Below are 17,881 nucleotides of genomic sequence, written 5' to 3'. Positions count from 1 at the left end.
GGATACTTTAATTTACATCTGTGTAGGGATTGCTTTTTATATGACCCCCAATGACTCAGAGGGTTTTTCTGGGGAACAGGTTCATCTTAAGCATGCTGCTCCATGGAACATCCTAAATGACCTGGCTGCTAATTTTAACGTATTTAACCTGCTTTCTATACGAGCACTCAAGCAGCTTTAGGGTGTACCCATCTTTAAGGGGTCTGGAGTGGGGACCATTTGTGATTATATTTTTGTATCCATGGGTCTTTTTTGTTCTTTAGGAGTTTTACCCTGGAATGGAACCAGACTAGTGTTCACAATCCCCTGATTACTATTTTTACATGGGAGAATAAGTCCTGGGGCATAAGCGATCTCTATAAACCGTAGTCAGCACCAAATACAGGGGCATGTTGTTATGTCAGGAGGAGTTTAACATCTGCGTTGATAATGAGGCCTTAGATGCCCACATTAATAAACCTTTTGACTCAATCTGTGAGTATATAAACTTGACACATACCAATCCAGGATTAACAGGTCCACCTAAACCCTGCAGGTAGGTCGATAAAAACTGCACAAGGTCAAAGAAGGAGCTTTTGACATCACTCAAAAGTATCCCATGAGACAGGGATGAAGGCAAAAGGTGTAGATCAACTTATAACGCAGCAGTTGCTAACAGGAAGATGCAGCTTAAGAACAATGTATGGTGTGACCTGGTAGCGGCCAGCACATCAAAGAATAGCCCTACATTTTGGGGGTACTGAACTTCTTTTTTTAAAGATAAATGGCTGCTGGACCAGGTGGTCTCTTTCCAGGCTCAGGCCGGGGTAAACCAGTCCTCAGCCCTGTATCACTGTGAGGGATCTGAGCCTCTGGCTCACCCTATCAACAACACAAATATGTTTACAATCTGCTGGTCCGAAGTAAAAGAGGCAATTCCATCTTTACCCCAGGATGAGGCCCATAGTGCCAACAGGGTTCTGGGTGACCTATTAAAATTATTAGTCGACCTCTAGGTCCCTGTTTTAACTCTCCATATAATTGCGGCCATTAGAGTTCCACAGCCGGGAGACGACCTTTACCACGCAGGAGTTTCACCAGGGTAGGTTTACAACGCAGGTTTTACAACGCAAGTCGTTTCAACGACTTGCGCTGGAGGGCGCTGTAAACTAAGAAATAGTAGGATTTACTATCCAACACCTTCTCAACTGTACGTAGACTGGTGATGGAATAGTAAATCGTACTATCCCTAAGTCCAGTGCCCTCCAGCGCAAGTCATTGAAACGACTTGCGTTGTAAAACCCGCGTTGTAAGATACTGCAATCAACATGATCGCGTAGTATCGTCATATATTCTCCACAGCCTGGAAGTGGTCAGTAATAATCCCTTTATCAAAAAAGCAGCCAGAGCCGATCCTGCAAGCTATAGCCCAATATCCTTGGTCGAAATTGCAGTGAATATTATAGGGAAAGAGATTCTGGAGAGACTCACCACCTGGGCTAATGAGAAGGACATTCTCTCCAACAGTCAATATGGGTTTAGGCCCGGGACAAGTACAGTTGAGCAGAACCTAAATCTGCATCTTCTGACAGCTAATACACCAGGGTTGGAGGTGGTTCTGTTTACCTGGCCTTTATCGACCTCAGCTCAGCTTTGTCTGTGTTAATAGAAATAAGCTCTGAACTGAGCTAGGGTCCTTGGGATGGATCAGGTACTTGTCACCTTTATGAGAGACATACATAGTGGCCTAACAGGGATGGTTAGAGTCTGACCTAATGGGGAATGCACTCAGTCCTCTGAACTAAAAAAAAAACATCAGTCACGCTGCATTCTTGCCCCTTTTGTATTTATCATGTATATAAATCGGCTAGAGGAAGTGTTTATAGACACAGGCTCAGACATTTCTAGAGTTGGAAGAAGAGCGATTCCTGTACTCTTATATGCAGATGATGCTCCTTTAATTGCTCTTACAGCTAAAAGACTCCAACGTATTTTAGATAAATGTATTTCTACTAATTTTAAGAAATCTCACTTTATGGTGGTAGGCCCCAAGAACACAAAGGTCCTGCAGTCTCACAGCACAGGGCCAGGTTCTATGTAGAGTGGAACATTATTCTTATCTGGGACCACTATTTACCTTGGGTCTCATCTGGGGCCCTCTAATCATTAAACATAGTGGGGAGTTAACAAAGGGCCATCTCAGGGCTACTCGACTTTGCCAGATGCATTGGGTATAAACCCCCTAAATTTTTATTAGATGTATATAGGGCTAAATGCAACCTGATAGCCGCCTTCAGCTGTGAAATCTGGGGGTATGCAAATACTGATCATATCCAGGTGATTGAAATAAAGTTTCTGAGAAACCTACTGGCCATGGGCCAGGGAATTCCCGCAAAAATTATCAATGAGGAACTGGGCATGTCTTTCTTTACAGATGTTATTCATGTTCGCCTGCTTTTAATGTGGTGTTCTTTTAGAGATAAGAATGAATAACATTTTAACCGACTCATTCTTCAGGGCTGTTTAGTTTTAGATAACTGTAGCCCAGATCCCATGGTTACAATATATTAAGAAATCTTTTCAGGATCTACTGTGACAAGGATTATTTACCAACCCCCGGATATTTTTTTAAGTGATTTTGCGTGGGGCAAGCAGGCCTTCTCTCCGAAGCTGTCAGCTGATCAGGAGAACTCTGCTTTAACAAAGCTATGTCCTGGTTAAATCTGTCTGTGGATCGAGCCTTACCTTCTCCTGGACATGCCTATTTGGCAACGTCACTTCATGAATCATGACCTTCCTGAAGCTGGACATATTTCATCAGCTTTTGTTCCTGAATGGGGTCTGGTATAAACCATCTAATCTGCCAGTTTGCAATTGTGATAACATTTTTATTTGTGGCACTATTATTTACTCATGTGTCTGAAGTTTTGTAATCTCTGTTATAACTATATGAGGCCTCTTCTGATTTCTAAACAGTTCAGACAGACTAGCCCTGCAAAGAGCTACTTATAGCTTATCCGCTTTGTGTCGTTCTATCAGTAAGTTACTAAGCATCGGAACTATAGGCATTGGTTTTACTAAGGCATTTGTAGATTTTATTGCATTAATTGCCTGTTTTTATGTATTTCTGTAAGCTCCTCCAAATTTTTTATTTAATGCATTTTAATCGATGTATGTTTACTGTGCTATATTGCTGCTACTTAATGAAATGTACTCTTTTTTGATTTTATTCAAAATCTAATAAAGTGTAATGAACTGAATTGAGTGGTGGCCACGGTGTTCATGACTGCTATTATCTTTCAAAGACAAATTTTGAATCAAAATCTGAATTTGCTTTTGGGAGAGGATTTTTGAGCAGCACTCTGCAGCATGACAGTACCGCTGTGAATTGCCACTCTAAGTAACCCTCATCACTATATTCAATGGGTGCATTGATTTTCCATCCCTCCAATGGCGTGGAGCCAATGAGGAATACAATATTTCATAGTATTTGATAGACAGTGAAGCAAAGTATTCTGCCATTTCTTTCCCTCGGAAAATGTATTTGAATGACCCATGGGTGACTGCTGTTTTCTTATTGTACATTTTCTGCTGCTGCTGTTGAGTCAACAATCCTATTGTACAGGTATCTTAGGAAGCCTTATATGATGACAATCATATGGGGAAACATGATCAAAGCCTTTTTGTGGTCTCAAATGGGCCAATTCTCGGAATCGGCCCATTTGTGAATGCAAAAAGGCATTTTCAAATGTACAAACCCCTACATGCGATTTGGTACCTATTCCCGAACAACAATTTGGGATTGCCAATCGATATTTGGAAGGGGCGTGTTTAGGGCGTCCCGTCCAAATTCTGATTCGCATTAGTATGTACAAATGTTTTGTGACCGAAATGCGGTTGCAAAATATACCCACTTTACCACCAAGAAAAAGACTGTCTTAGTTTGAAGCAATCACAAATATGGTGGCCTGCTGACCTCAGCAGGCCGCCATCCTGTGACTTTTGTAGTCACAAACTGACACCTACCTCATTAAATCTCATGAGGTAGGCGACCTACTGGGATTTTCAGAAAGTATAAAACGCCCTTTCATACATTAGTGTTAGTGGTTACCAAATAGTGAATTGCAAAAATTGGCTAATTGGCAAGGGCGATTCCTCCATTAGGGCAGAGGAACGCCGCCTCACTGCTTTCTCCAGTCTGAGAAGCAGAAACATAACATGGTAATAACTTATTACCATTTTATGTTTGGTTGCAGACGGGTGGGCGGGGCTCATCTGTGAGCAGCCAGGAAAGGGAAGGAGTGGTGTCCCCACTCCTGAGGGTGCAATGACTGTTTGGTCGACCCTCTGGGGTTGCCCAAACCAGTCATGCACACTCTGCCCTTTCTCCGTGCAGGCTGCAATGCTGCCTGCATGGAGAACATGGCCTCCCCGTAAGACCCAGGCTGGGCGGCGTTCCCATCAATCACAACGCTGCCATTACAGCATTGTGATTGGCTATGGGAAGAGAGCCTGGCTGCCAGCTTCCTGTTCCCGCCTGAGGCAGGAAAGCAGGAGCCAAGAAGGCGCAGGACCTGGATGGTGGAAAGGTAAGTTTGATTTTTTTTATTATTAATGGAAACCTCCCCTCCCCATGCAACCCCCTCCCCGCAAACTCCCCCCCCACCGCGAGTGATGCCGGCCTGGCTACTATTTGGTAATTGCAAACACTAAGCTTCATAGATGCGGCCCATGTTTTCCATCAGGTAGGCACCCAAAATCAGTCCTCGCACTTGGCCAGGCAATGATCGGAATGTGTTCTGTGATTATTGGGGGTGGTGGTTCCAGTAGGCCAGTTGTTAGGCAAGCCTTTAGACACTTCCTGTCCAGCTGGGAAAACTGTAATTTTCCTCTTATTCTTCCCTGGTGTCCAGCATGCGCCATCTACAAAGCACTGTGGATGAGCTATATGGACAGTACCAATTGAGTTCCTCTCAATAGCAACTTGTCAGAGGTCGCAGACTGGTACTGGGGCACACAATGAAGGCTTGTCAGAATTGTTCTTGCTTCAGAGCTACACACTTGTGCGATTTACTTGAGTGCCCGTCAAGGGTTGTGAGAAGTGCCATCCGTAGCTAACTGGATGCATTAACCATTTCCTACTTCCTTTGAATTTTTTATGGAGATTAGTAACGATCATGAGCCTTACACTTAGGTTCTCCCATATTTCCTGTCTTGGTACCATCAGATTCTTCCTAGCTGATACCCGGGTGGAAGTGTTTTGAAAGGTTAATCAGCTGGGATTTATGTCCTAGATCTGTACAGTTCTTTAAATAAGCAGTCATAGCAGAAAGCTCGTCTTCTTTGTTCTTTTTTATAAATACATACATATGCATATACATTCTCAAGACATATGGACTTGAGAAGAAAATGAATCTGAACTTTGACATATATAGCACTGCTGATGTTTTTCAGAACCACACTTATAAATCTTAAAAGAGTTTTTAATGTCGGTGCCAACATCTTGGTATAAGCCACGTCAATAAACGAAAATGAACGACAATGTCTGAGCAGTATTCTTGAGACTGACAAATCATGGCTTCATTCTATATATACTACTATGTATCTAAATATAAAATGTTCCCCATGAATGTTTGACAGACAGACCTCTGAGAAAAGACAATGCATGGAAAGGGGAGGTTGAACAAGATCACACAATCCCTGACATCACAGCTGGACTCTGAATCAACCTTTATGTGCTACTCTGATCATAAGAGAACAACAGAGCGTGGGTTGCGCAGGCGTACATAAATCTTACAAAAGAGAGCAAATACTGTCAGTACTGTCTAGCTAGTGGTTCTGATGGGCTTGCCAATATTATAAGATATATCCTCACCTCTTTCTTCCACCTTTCCCTCCCCAACCCATTGTTTTTCTCGATCTGCAGTCTTATCTTTTCTCGTAGTTGCTTTTCAATGTTGATTTTATCGTGTCTTTCTTTCTTTTTACTACTTTGGCATGGTATGTTCTGAGGGGGGTACCAGACCAATCGCTCGTTCATCGGAGATCTTCCTGTTCACCTTTGGATGTTGGTGTTGATGTGTTGTCCATAATACTTTCGAATTCCAGCATCCATAGTCTACAACGTTTTCGAATATTCATGAGGATTTCATGCCGCAAAGCTACTGTTGTCCAGCGAAACCCACCCATGGGCTGAAGTACAAAAAAAAAAGAGACCGACAGAATTTACAATTGATACTGACAGTTTAACTGCTACATAAGCAGTCGAAGGATGAGCTTCCGTGAAGGGGCGGCCTTAGGCATGTGCAAGCTGTGCACCTGCACAGGGCCGCCAAACCCCAGGGGCCGCCACACAAATATATATCCTTAATATAATAATCCTCTGAGGATGGCTACATATTTGCCTGGCTGCCCCTGGCAGGGATTTGGCGGCCTCTGGCTCTGTTCCACTTCCAAACACCCTGAACCCCCCCCCCCCCTTCACTGGCCTCTGCGCCTGCGTTCCTCCTGGTTCCTGATTGGCTTCTTTTTTTCCTACCCAATGCTGGCCACGTCGTGTGTCACAATACCCTCGTACTCGTGAGACGAATTCAGAAGGGTAGGAGCAGCCGCTGGTACTGGTCATCTAACGCCTTTTCTGAACATTTTATTATTAAAACACCTTCCTGAGCTCTGGGGGGCTCCGCCCCACCCCGACCCCCTCTTCCGGGGCCCCCTACCTACGCTCCCTGCCCAGGGCCGCCATGAGCCTAGAGCTGCTCCTGTTCTGTGGCCCTCACCAGCAGGTCGTTAACTGATTCTGAAGAAAGATACTGAGACATCGAAAAAGAAACAATTGCCACATTATGGGAATGCTGACACAATCAACTTTTTTACAATGCCATGCAACTCATAGTCAGCCCCATAGATGTGAAGACACCCTTCTTCTGGGATGTCCAGGTTTGACTCCTTGCCCTTTCTTTAAAGGTTCGTTCTATGCTGCAGCTAACCACATCAATGTAAACATTCAGACACTTGGGGCCAGACTGCAGCTTACAGCAGTGTACATTTGTTTATCTGTTGGGTTTGCACATGTGGCTGCACTGCCGTGGGGTTACTCTGACTCCTGACGGACTTCGTTTATGGTTAATCAAGGTGACAGGCACCATGAGAATGCTTCACACTAAAAAGACAATGTAATAATCCAATTACATGAAACAGTTCCAGGCAGCAGTAAAGAAGAGCAACTACGAAGCCTATCTCCAAGAAAACTGTCAGGAACTAAGCCAACTGCAGTGCAGGCAGGCAATGCTATGATTGTCTCTCCCCAGCGCACAGCACTCATTTAACCATTTAGCCCATCACCTTGAGAACCTGCCAACCAGTGGCTTGTTGCAAGTTGATTGGTCTGTCAGCAAATGATGCCAGGAGGAGTGGACATTTCTCCTAAAACGAATGACTACTGCTACTCTACCGGTTATAGGCATTTAGGTTTCCTATGCTTCTATGGCAGTTTTGACATAACAGCTGCAGTTTTGAGCAGCCTTCTTTCAAACTTATCTAGGTACCCCTCTCTTTGGCCGCCATCTTACACTGTCGACCCCCGAATTTTACTTGGGCCAACTCGTTCGCTAGTCCGATGGCACATTGCTTGTAACTCTGCTATGCCTCGTATGTAATTAAACTTCACTGATATGAGCCTTCTGGCTGGAGGTTTCTGCAGGGAAGGAAGTGTGCAGTAGAGCTGATCAGTCACAAGCTAGGTGGCGATCTTTTCGATGATTAGATTCTTTATGGGCCATGGTAGGCGCTGTCAAAAAGTGGTCTCACCTCCACCAAGGGAAGCATGGTTGTTTAATAAAAGGAAAGGAAAAAAATGTGTCTCTAGCAATACCGTAACCAGTGTGTCATGAGCCCTAGTGGAAGGAAATGGCTCCTGGCTGCTGTTTGAATGATAAAATTCAGCAATAATCGGGGTTGGATGGGCCCGTGGGCATCTGGACCCTGGTACAGGAAGCGATGCGCCCCTGGGGGCAGATTTACAATAACTGGCGCATCCCCAGGGATGCGCCAGTTATTGTGCGCCGCAGCTCCGCCACCCATGGTGCGCCGCATTTACAATGCGGCGCACCATGGGGCAAAAACGGCACAGATGCGTGACGCATCTGTGCCATAAAGGCGGCGCATTGCTGGAGTTGCGTCGCAAGCGCGACGCAGCTCCAGCAAGGCTCGGGGGTGCCCTATCTGTCCAATGCTGCGTCAAGCCTTACGCCTGCTTCAAGCAGGCGCAGGGTCTTGACGCAGCATTGGCCTAAAAGTGACTAAGTGAAATCTTGTAGATTTCACTCAGCCACTTTTGCGAGGCGCAGGGCTTTACAACGTGATGCATCTCCCTAGATGCATCACGTTGTAAATGCCTCGCAGGGATGCGCCACGTTTACGCCGCTGTTGCGTCACGCAAGGCGGCGTAAACGTGGCGCAAGGGGCTTGTAAATCTGCCCCCTGGTCTCCAGCATTGCTCGGGTTGGCCTACGCTTTCTTGGCCAAGTTTATTTATTTATAGTGTTTTATATAGTGCAAACTTGACCCTGTGGGGCATCAGAGCGCTTCACATTAAAACCATATATACGTAGTTTCTATTCTACATTTCACACGAAAGCATTTACTAATTCAGAAACCGTAGCCTTAACTTCATTCAGCAACAAAGACTCGTGCACATTTACAGAATGTAAGTCTAGCCGATCCCATATTGCAAATTAGTTCATTGGCATCATTGAATTGCAGTCAATGAAAAATAAACGTGGCATTGTATGTGGAGAGGTGTGGCTCACTGGTTAGAGGCGGCAGACCTGTAAGCAGAGAACGGCCTGGGACCAGGGTTCAATACCCATCGCGGCAGGGTCGTGGACCAGGGGTCAACGGACTCGATAATTCTCGCCTCAGTGCCTACTCTAACTTGGGAACACACTCGGTAACTCCGGGCATTAAGCTTGCCTCATCTCTACAACGGCCCCCCAGGGATGCCTGGTTTCACCCTGGAGATACACTGTAAGGGACCATCTCACAAGGAAAACCAGGACGGGTTCCCCAGCGGTCTGCAGCGCCAGGACACTCGGTTAGAGTAACAGTGCGCTTTACAAATATCCCACATTTACATTTACATTCACATCTCAGAATATCGACCTACACAAATTTAGACTGAAGAATATCGACTACCTTTATGTCATCAAAGCTTGTATGTAGGTACGTATAGATTCATGGTTCTTAACCTCATAACTGTTTATTCTGATGTGTGTATCCTCATGGTTTGATGGTATGATGGATGGTAAGATGAAAGAAAAAGAGCAACGGGCTGCCGTCGGCGAGAAGCATACATATTTGTGATTCAAAGACGTTAATTCCTTAAACTCCTCAGAATGTGTATGTTTGACTTAAAAAAAAGTAGGAAATAAATGGCAAATCAGCCAACAAAATAGAAATTGAAACACCACCCAATTATTTATACGAAATTCAAAAACACATCAAAGTTTAATTTTCTTTCCATATTGATGGAAAACATTGTAATTTTAGTTTTATTCATCTCGTAAATGTAAACATAAGGTGGTTGTTGGTTTCAAAGGGGTTATAGATGCAGCTGTCAAGGCCAGGACGCAGTTATTTAGTATTTCACAGTTTTCCAATCATTTGTTGCAACTTCATTTGCTCAGTGCTTGGAGGGATGGGGGGCCAACGTGAATCTGCATTCTGCAGTTAGCATTGAGCCAGATTCTGGAGCCCAGGCCGGCCCCAGTGAATTGTGTGTCCCATTGCCGTTTGCTGACACCAGGACAGATATTGTGTCATCTGCAATTTTAGTGTACTTGGTTTGGGGAGCACAAGCCAGCCCCGGGCGAGAAAGGTCTTAACTCACATTTCTAGCTGGACCTAGGACAAATACCTGACTTGAAGGACAGTCAGCAGCTGCATTCCTTTTATAATGACTGGGAGCAAGTGGAGGTCAAAGGGTCCGAGCTGGATCCTAAGACTTCATGTATACTCAGAGAGCCAGCAGAGCAAAACAAACACAGAGGGGCCGATTCCGATCTCGGTCGGAAGGGCACCGGATCGGGTTTGGCTTTAGCGGATCCGATTCGGAGGCTGGATTTCCATCCAAATCGTACACGGGTCCTGACATCGAAGTACGATGCAAACAAGCGCGAAATCTCCATCCGAATCGTTTCCGGGTTCGAACCGCTCTGTACGACTCGGTCACAAGCAAACCGTGGCACGCAATGGAGAAGTTCCATGACCAAGCTAGTACGATGCTCGATTTGGACAGCCGGATGAAGTCGGATCGTCCGGCTCGCAATATCTCCGGGACTCGGACTTCGGGGGTCTGCGTCGGACCCCCTGTTATCCGCAGCCTTACGACTCTGACACAGGGGGAGACCCATGGGTCTCCCCTACACAGGCAAGTACGGTGCGGATGGCACCGATGCATACCCACTATAGGGGGCGCACTTGTCCGCGACGTACCCATTCAGTCAATGGGAGCCCATGTACGCGTCATACGACCGGCTCCCATTGACTTCTATGGGAGTCCGACCAAACTGAGTCTGACGGCATACGGCCGCATCGTACTCGCTCAGTCGGACTGCAGGAGTCCGGTTCGGTCGGAAAATATCCAGGAACCGGCTCGGTCGGAGTGCTTTCCGACCCAGATTGGAATCGGCCCCCGAATGAGTCCCTTAACAGGTTGTTGGGAGACAAAGTGAGATTAGTAAATGAGTATTGACTTTCACTGGCTTTGTATGTGGGAGGTGTAGTTGCATGCTGTTAGACCAAACAGCCTTAGGGTGTTCTTCCCCCAAACCTTGTGCCCACCACCTCCATTTTTCTGATCTTATTTTTGCTGACTTTACAACTCTGTGGACTTTAGCACTTCTAACCAGTGCTAATGTGCTTGTGCTCTCTGTTAGTATTGGCTCATTCCCAGTTGGCGTATTTAATTTTGTTAAATGTCCTTAGTAAAGTGCACTACATATGCACAGGGCCTGTCAAATAAATGCTACTAGTGGGCGTGCAGCACTCATTGTGCCACCGACTTAAGTAGTCCTCTAACCATGGCTCAGGCCTGCTATTGCAGAGTCTGTCTGTGCAGTTTACACAGGCAATTCGATCTGGCAAGACAAACCTCTTCCCAATGAACTTAAAAGGCAGGGCATGTACTTTAATTTTTACATGTCCTGGTAGGGAAGACTCCCGACTTCGTTTTCCTCTACGGTAAGGCCTATCTTTCACATTTGATAACATTGGAATTAATTTATAACACATTTTAGGTGTGATTCCCAATTGTGAAGAGATAAACTTTTCAAGTTTTGTGTCTCTAGACTCACAATTTAAAACCACAACTTATGGTGAAGTCAGATTTTAAGTTGCAAGTCTAAAAATGATACTTTTAGAGAGATGTCATTTTCATACTGTAGCCATTCTGTGCTTGCTGCATGTCTCTGAATACAGGTCTGGAGTGGATGACAGCCACACACAAAGGGACTTTAGGTATGACTGATGGGCCTTCCACACCTGAATAGTCTGTGTCCTGTCTCCACACAAAGGTCTGTATACCCCCTTTTGTGAGTGTGGAGCCAGGACAGGAAGGGAGGACCTCTGTGCACTTCAAAGATCTTTATTTGAAGTCTCCTCCACTTTAAAGACACAACAGTGTAGAAGTACTGGACCTCTGACACCACAACTTCAGTACACTTTTGGACCGGTAAAGACTCTGCCAGGAAGAGGAACTGCTGTGCTGCTGAAGTATGGCCATTCTGCTGGACTGCTGCTTTGCTGGACTCCTGCTTTGCTGTGCTGCCCTCCTGCCTGCTGTTTCCTGCCTGAGTAAGAAAGACTGGACCTGCATTACTTGAACCCTGAGTGACTACAAGATGTTGCAGACTTGCTTCCTGATCAGAAGTCTCAGGGACATAAAATACTTTAATCTTACTTGCAACTGCACCTGAATTCTGCCCTCTGTGAGTCTACCCTGCCAAGTGATGCCACCCCAGTCCTGGACCCTTGGATGTAAGGCCTAAGGTGCTTCTTCAGCCAATCCACGCATTCTCATCAGAACCGGCGAATCATCACCATTGCAGGGACTAGAACCAGTGCATCTTAGCTTTTGCATGGATCAGACCCGGCGCATCCTCATCGTTGCGTGGAGCCGTCCTTGGTCTCCTTTAGAACCAGCGCATCATCCTGGGAACCGATGCATTGCTGACTTTATGTGGAGAAACCCAACACATCACCCTCTGTTTTGGGACGGGAACTAAAGCATTGTTTTGTCTTCACCGCATATCTTTCTCGATGTTGATGCAAACCAGGCTCAAGGTACTTTTTTTTTTAACCAAATATTTTAATTTTTATTTTCAAAACCTGCAAGCATGGCTTCTAGACAACAATACTACAGCTGTCCGAGTACTGTAGGCAGCCTGAATGGGACGAGAGGCAATGGGACAAACATTTTTAACATATTCCAGTATGTAAACATGAATGGCACTATATTTTTACTGAGAAGGACCGGTGGCATCATCAACATTACAAGTAAGTCCATAGTGATCTATCCATTGCCCCCATATTTTGTGGAATTTGTGTGGATAACCTCTGCATTTGTATGTTACTCCTTCCTTACCCATAAATAAATCCATACCCTTCCTCCATTCAGTAAGATTGGGTGTCACCAAGGTTCCCATCTCTTAGCTAAATCTCACTTGGGGACTACCAATCCCAGATTACATAACAATAGTTTCATCTGTGGTAGATCAACTTGGTTAAGTATGCCTAGGAGTATATATTTGGGATCATCAGGTATTTGGGTCTCCAATATCACACTTAATTCTGACCATATTCGACACTAGTACCTCTGTATGTGGGGGCACAACCATAAAGTGTGAATGAAATCTACCCGGTCTCTTCCATACCGCAGGCAATCTGATAAGGGTGCTCTACCCATTTTATGGAGTCGGACTTTGTCATAGTATATCCTGTGCAGAAATTTCAGTTCTATTAGACGTATCAGGATCTGATTTCCCCTTCCCATGGCATGAAGATATTATTATTCAGCGGGCCTAAGTGTGTCCCTGTATGACGCCAGTGCAGCGCAACCAGAGATCCCATATAGGCGGTTATTACTTCTAAGAGCCATTTTACAGTTTAGTCTTTAAAAATTCATATCTCAAGTTCTACTTATTAGATTTGTTCTTGTTTTGGTCTTGATTTCTTTATTAAATTAAGGTCAATTTGTCTAACCTGGTGTGGTTTCATTTTGTGTGATGTTTATACTGCTTTACAGTTTGAAGTGGTGGAACAAAAACTTTACACATTGCCTCTTAAGTTAAATCTGACTGCTTTCTGCCAAGCTACTAGACGGTGAGCACAGGTTACTTAGGGTGTGTTGTGAATTACCCTGACTAGGATTGTGGTTCTTGCTTGGACAGGATGCATATCTTTGCCAACCAGAAACCCAATTTCTAACACATGGCATGTCAGAATGTCAGCTTTTTCTGTTTATATGAGTAATTACACCAATAACCATGTATATAGTAGTTTGGATCTCTGCAGCAATAACATGTACTCACTGATATTTCTTGCGTAAAAAACAAATCGGTCACTTACTTGTTACATGCTGTGCTCTGCAATAGGCACATTAAATTATCTGAAAATGCAGTCTGACTAAATATTGAGTATAGAGATATTCAAAAAGGGACACTGACAACAAGAGCATGTATATTTTCTTCCTAAAATTCAGAAAATGTCCTATGTATTCATTATTGACATTTCAATCATATTGTTAAGTATAAACTTCTGAATGTGTGATGAGGTGAAGCATCTGTCATGAGATTACAACAGACTTATCAAATTGATGGAAAAGGAAGGAAATTTACTGACTGGCTAGATGCCAAAAGACTTAGGGGTATATCCACAAGAACGTGTGTTAAACATCACCAAAAATGCTAACTCACCTTTACACATCGCAGCCTATGGCGGGAAAATAACCCTGTGTTAACGTGGAATTCACAACACAGCGGTACGATGCGATAGTTTGCTGAAACCGCGTTCAATGTGCATGGTATAACCACCGCGACGGAGATAAAAACACAAATCCCAACATTTAAAAAGACGCGATGTGCCCAAACGCGATAAGAAAACAGTGCCAGGAACCAGCACGAGGCCACCAATCCCCATGCGTAATGCGGGAAAAAGAACAAATCAGCAGACGGAAAATTTCACAGATGCACCCTAACCCACTGTAGAGGACAACATGAACCCCACAATCTCCACGGAGGAACACCCAAGAATACAGGGCCCGTGGAAGGCCAAAGAGAAGAGGAAGAGCAAGACGGGGTACAGTCACCAGGAATACCCGATCATCTCCCCGGATGAGCCAGAACACCACCACCAACTGTATGTCACCTCCAACGTGTCATTGGCAACAGAGAGGCAAAGATGGCACACCACCTCGGACCATGTGAATGCCATCGCATGGCAGAGGAGGACAATGGAAGAGCACAAGAGGCCCTGGACTGATGTGAATGGCAAAACCAAGCAGAAAGTTGCTGCCAACACGGAAGCAGCAACGCACCTCGGAGGAGGGGGGCTAGCAGAACAGCAGGAGCTGAATGACATGGAGAAGATGGTGGCCACAGTCACCAGTCGGGAGTCGGTGACAGGAGTTGGAGATCCGGACACTGTCCAACATGATCCAACACCACATCAACAGGGTGCGCACCGACCAGGGAGTGGGTGGATGGGGGAGATAGGCACAATGGCACCGACACAAACACCAAGTAGTCCCATGTACACCATGTGTCCCAAGGGGCACCCACACAACAGATTAACAAGCACATAACCAACACATGCACACATGTAAAACACAGCAAACATGCACACACATCAACCACACTTACAATGCAAGAGACACCACATGACGAGTAGCATGGCTAGAGTACAATCACTATGACAATGTACACAGCACTACCCTGAGGTGGCTGAGTGCGGACCACAACCGGAAAGGAGCAGGTAACATGTTGTATCTTATGTCTTCCTGCTGCTCAGCTAGAATGCATGTGATGTGGAATGTTGGATGAATGGAATGTTAGAGGTTTGTGAATGTCAGTTAGGTGAGGGCTGAGCAGCAGGACAGCTGCTCCTGATGGGGTTATCGTTTTATCTTATTAACATCTTAACTTGAATAATCTACATGGAAGCACCGACTTCTTTTTGAATACATCATTTGGCGATGTTTTGATGAAGAATCCATGCGTGCAACTATAAAGAAGCGAATTAGCCGTCGTGAAATGGACTGAAACTTAGTAGAGTACTCCAAGCGGTGAGACTGGAAGCAGAGAAGTATTAAAAAAAGAACAAGTAAAGAAATATGAAGGTAAATGACTTTTAACGCTATCTAAGAGGATTTGTTTAACGCTGACTGGCTATAAAACCCCATCAGTGACCATGCCATCGGTCGCCCGTAAACCCAGGTGTGCCAGATTCATCAGCGTGAAAGATTAGCGTTAATTAAGCGTGCGCTCGGGGGCAAGGAATCGAGCCTCAGTGACTAGTGCAAGTATATTACCTGCCATTGTGTTGTTTGATGTTTGGGAGCAAAGATCGAGCCACGGAGTAAATCTGGAGTGACATTATTATTAGCGTTAATCAAGCGCTAATTACAAGCCGGTATGGTTTGGTTGCGGTTCGGGGGCAAAAATCGAGCCTCAGTGTGGTGAGCTAAAATGTGATAGCAGTTATCCTTTGTACATTAGAAGGGACGATATTCCCCGTGAATTGTACACTACGGATTGATAAAAGGCGGAGAACGGGCCTTTGTGCTGCTTATTCATTGTTGAAAATTGATGAAATACTCTGGGACTTTAAGAAAGAATGAAAAAATCGGAATTTAAAGAAAAAATAAAAGCATGTTGGAAGTGCGTGGAGAACTGAATCCCTGAAAGGTAAAATACAAGTTAAACGAACATTTTGTTATAATTGGGTCATGGCGAGCAAACGGTTACAGTTTATTTTTGAGAATGGTTTGCACGAGACAGCCGAAACTTGAAATGGCTTACCTTCGGCGTTTTCCTCAGTGACGACAAGTCACTCTATACATGAAAGACTATTGTGCAGTGTTTTTGGTGCAAGTTCGTGCCGTGAACCAGCCGGCACGACGTCGATTTGCATGCATCCATTTTGGTTATGGAAAACGTAGTATTGTCGACAGAGTGCTATTAAGAAGAGGTTTGAAGAGAATGCTGCGGCTCTTTGATGTATGTCAGGTACTGGAATTAAGATTGCCAGAGATTTCATCTTTAAAAAACGTGTAAACGGGTTACGCAGAGTATTTAAAAAATGCCAAAGGATGTCACCAACATGACTTACATCTGTGTGGAACATTGTTCAGTGGATATCGGCAGTGCGTTCACAACAGTGTCCATTTGCAAGGTTAAGAGCCTGGTTGAACATTAAAAAGGGAAAGCAAATGGTAATTTCAAGCTGGTTTTTAGCACTGTGGATGCTGTGATAGGACAAAGGTCCCACTAATGGAAGCTGGACAATGTCACAGGACTTGGAACGCAACGGAAAGCCGAAATACGAGGTTGAAGAGCTCACGTTGGGGACACAGGTCCCAGAACTTTACCACAACAGGGTCTAGGATCCCTAAAGTGTTGTGTATGAGTGGTGTTGGGTTGTTAGGCCACTCATTGGTTTGAGTTGTGTATAAGGTGACTGCAGTATAGTCTCTCAGTATTGTTGTTGTTTGGTAGCAGGTTGTAAGGCCACCCATTGGTTTGTGTGAGTATGAGATGACTGCAGTATAGTCTCTCAGTATTGGTGTAGTTTGGTAGCAGGTGCATAAGTCACCAAGAGCTGTCCCACAACAGGTGTTGTGTGTTATTGAGATTTTCTATAAAATGCCTGTGGGGTATGTACCATGTTTGTCCAAGCATGTTTTGTGGGTCATGTACCCTGTGTTGTTCTTTTTTTTGCTTTTCCCTCGCACGTCATGGTTGCGTTGGGAGTGTCCCTCGCATGTCAAGGTTGCGATGGCAATGTCTTTTGCCTCGCACGTCAAGGTTGCGTTGGCAGTGTCCCTCGCACATCATTGTTGTGTGGGGAGTGCCCCTCGCACGTCAGGGTTGCGATGGGAATGTTTTTTGCCTCGCACGTCAAGTTTGCGTTGGCAGTGTCCCTCGCACGTCATGGTTGCGTTGGGAATGTCCCTCGCACGTTAGGGTTGCGATCGGAATGTCTTTTGCCTCGCACGTCAAGGTTGCGTTGGCAGTGTCCCTCGCACCTCATGGTTGCGTTGGGAGTATCCATTGCACGTCAGGGTTGCGATGGGAATGTCTTTTGTCTCGCACGTCAAGGTTGCGTTGGCAGTGTCCCTCGCATGTCATGGTTGCGTTGGGAATGTCCCTCACACGTCAGGGTTGTGTTGGGAATATGCTTTGCCGAGATGGCTATGTTGTGTATGGTCACTCATTGTTTGTGATGGTTGGATGTTGGTGTTTATGTCACCAAGAGTGTTGTTTGGTGTATGAATGAGTTTTGTGAATGCTTGTTCATTTGTCTGAAGTGTATACGTTGTTTCCTGATATATATGATGTTAAGGTGTGTTCCTGTGTGTGTTGCTCGTTGTACTGGTCTGGCCAACTGGTATGATTTGTGGCATATGGGTTTGTTGGTGTAAGATGTAGGATAGTGGTTTATTTCAGGAAGTTACGTGATGCTCTGCTCAGATTATAGTGTGGTTTGGAATCCCTAGCATAGTTATTTGCGAGAGGAGATGTAATATATGGTCTCAGGATGTATCTTCTTTGTCAGTTTGATGAGTTGTGGTATGGTGTGTGACAGGATGTATCTTTTATGTCAGTTTGTGACTGGTTGGGATGCG

The sequence above is a fragment of the Lissotriton vulgaris genome, chromosome 1_1 (genome assembly GCF_964263255.1).
Source record: "Lissotriton vulgaris chromosome 1_1, aLisVul1.2, whole genome shotgun sequence".
Classification (NCBI taxonomy): Eukaryota; Metazoa; Chordata; class Amphibia; order Caudata; family Salamandridae; genus Lissotriton; species Lissotriton vulgaris.
Note: the sequence above shows the minus strand (reverse complement) of the source record.